Source organism: Tupaia chinensis, unplaced genomic scaffold, assembly GCF_000334495.1.
Source record: "Tupaia chinensis unplaced genomic scaffold, TupChi_1.0 Scaffold142824_1, whole genome shotgun sequence".
In the NCBI taxonomy this organism is placed as follows: Eukaryota; Metazoa; Chordata; class Mammalia; order Scandentia; family Tupaiidae; genus Tupaia; species Tupaia belangeri.
Window position 1 is genome coordinate 122,114 of NW_006202669.1, and position 2,788 is coordinate 124,901.

The following is a 2,788-nucleotide window of genomic DNA, read 5'->3' on the forward strand; positions in this document are numbered from 1 at the left end:
TGGGGCGAGGAGGGCGTGGCTGGGGCAGCTCTGGCTAGGTCTTAGGCTTGGGCTCTGGCGTCCAGGTCTCTGGGTCGGACAGGAGGCTGTAGAGCCAGCTTGGCCACTGACCACTAGTGACAGTTCTGAGGCAGAGGGCAGGATGGGTGTCAGGATAAGAACATTAGATCAGAGTACAGGTGTGCAGGCTGGTCAGTGGGGATGCTCAGGGAGTTTAAGGCCATCACTACTCTCGAAGAATGCTTAACCTTTATGAGGGTCTGGATTTTAGTCTCCAAGCTCAAGATCACCCTAGGACTTCCTACCAATAGCCCCCTGTGGCCTACATTTCTTGGATGCTCACCAAGAAATTACATTTGGAGACCCTGTGTTTTAATAGGCAGTTCCAGGGACTCTGGAAAACATTTATTTCTGACCTTGGCTTTATCTGGCTTTGAGACTTTGCTTTGGGGCAGGAGGATCTGTCTTCATCCAGGCCATCTTTATGCCCAAAACATCATGGCCTCCCCTCAGGGAGAGTCGTAAGTTTGTTATCTTCGGTTTCCATAAATATTTTTCAGTTTTCATTTGTTTGGTAGTTCCAGAAGCCTTTCAGGAGTAAGTTGCTTAGTTCTCATGTTTTTGTCTATTTTCCAGGGCTCTTTCTTTTTTTCTTTTTTTGAAGAGGTTTTTGCTATAGGTTATGTGTGTTTGACAGAAAGAGACAGAGAGACAGAAAGTAAGAAATCATCTCTCAGGGGAAATGGCCATGTCACACTCCCTTCTCTTCCACTCTCCTCTCGAGATCTTGGGCACACAGGTACACGTGCCTGGTATGAGTTTAAGCTGCTCAGTCCAGGACTCGAACCACAATCGACTACATGGAAGTCCAACAACATAGCCATCATGCCAACTGCTGGTTCCTCCAGGGCCCTTTCTGTGTTTGATTTCAAGTTTAATTCCATTGTGTTCAGAGAAAATACTGTATATATTTTCCGTACTTTTAAATTTGTAGAGTCTTGGTACCAGTGGAGGTTGTAATGGGTTACATCACTGGACTCCCACCTAGTCGACTGCATTCTGGACCTGGTGACTTAAAACTTACACTGGCTGCTTGTACAACACTTTATTATAATAAGAATGATGCTACTTATATTGTTTTTGGTTGAGTACATTCGTAAATTAACCCTTGCAAAAACCCTCTGAAAGAAGTTCTGTTATTAACTGCATTCTGAAAATACAGAAATAAGCCAGTAAAGGATGGAATCATAATTAAAATGTTAGTCTGTCATGTTTTCAGTGCCTAAATTTTTAACTGTCATTTTCCTGCCTTTCTATTGAGACCTAGTTAATGTTTTTTTTAATGATGTGTTGAACATTCAAAGCCTGAAGTACTCATCCCCTAATTATTTTCTATCCTTTATTCATTGATCAGTACAACTATTGAATCTGATTATATTTCGGAGGTCTCACTCTTTGTACACAAATATATTTAGCAATATTGAATGTTTTCAAAAACTTTATTTTTTGAAAATTTTTAAATTATTTTTTGCATAGACTCATTTTTAATGACTTTCTGGTAATCGGCAAAGCCCAGTTTTACCCACAATCTGGTAACTGAAGCACTCTTTCATTAGATTTTTGGTGGGGAGGAACTTAAACCTTTCCACATATGCACCAAGCTATTTATCCCTAAGAGAGTATTCTATACATTTCATTGTTGTGCACTTGTCTGTAGTTTAATATGCAAACGTATTCATACATATCCTGTGGATGTATAAGTTCAATTGGATTTATACTTGTGTAATCCTATCATAGCAAATAGAAACTCACTAGTCTTGGTGTATTCACCCAATTATGACAGAGGTTTCACTCAGGCTTTTGGATATTCTGACTGAAAATGCAACATCAAAAACATGCCTGAGCGGGACCAGCAATTGGCATAATGGCTATGCCACTGGACTCCCATGTAGTCTACCGCAGTTCACGTCTCACGCCCGGTGGCTTAAACTCATGCTAGCTGCATGTGCGTATGAGCCCAAGATCCCGAGAGGAGAATGGAGGAGAAGGGATTGTGGCGTGGCCATCCCCTCGGGGGGAATGATTTCTCGCTTTCTGTCTCTCTCTCTCTCTTTCTGGTGAGTGCATGTGCCCTATAGCAAAAACCTCTCAAAAACAAAACAAAAAACAAAATTTGCCTGAGTGCCAGCAGGTGATGTGGAGGTTAAGGAGCTGGATTCTACATGGCCAGCTTTGTGGTTCGAGTCCCGGATGTGGCAGCTTGAAAATCACAACTGGAATGTGAGCATGCTTGCCCAAAATCCTGAGAGGAGCCTATAGGAGAAGGGATTGTAGCATGGCCGTCCGTGTGTGTGTGTGTGTGTGTGCGGGGGGGTATTTAAAACTTTCCCTTTCATTCTCTCTTTTTGTCTTTCTCTGGTGAGTGCACGTGTTCAATAGCAAAACCTTAAAAAACACAAACAAACAGAAAAGCCTGAAATCTGTGCACATAAATGCAATGCCTTTTTTTTAAGCCAGACTGAAAGAAACACAGATGAAAACTCTGGTCTATTTCAAGTGATTCTAAATAGAACCGCCCCCCCACACACACACACACATTTTTAAATTTGTTTTTATTTTTATTATCTTTTGAGAGTTTTTTGCTATAGGGCACGTGTGCTTGCCAGAAAGAGAGAGACAGAGAGAAATCACCCCCCAGGGGTATGGCCACACCACAGTCCCTTCTCCTCCATTCTCCTCTCGGTATCTTGGGCATGCATGCACACGTGCCCAGCGTGAGTTTAAGTCA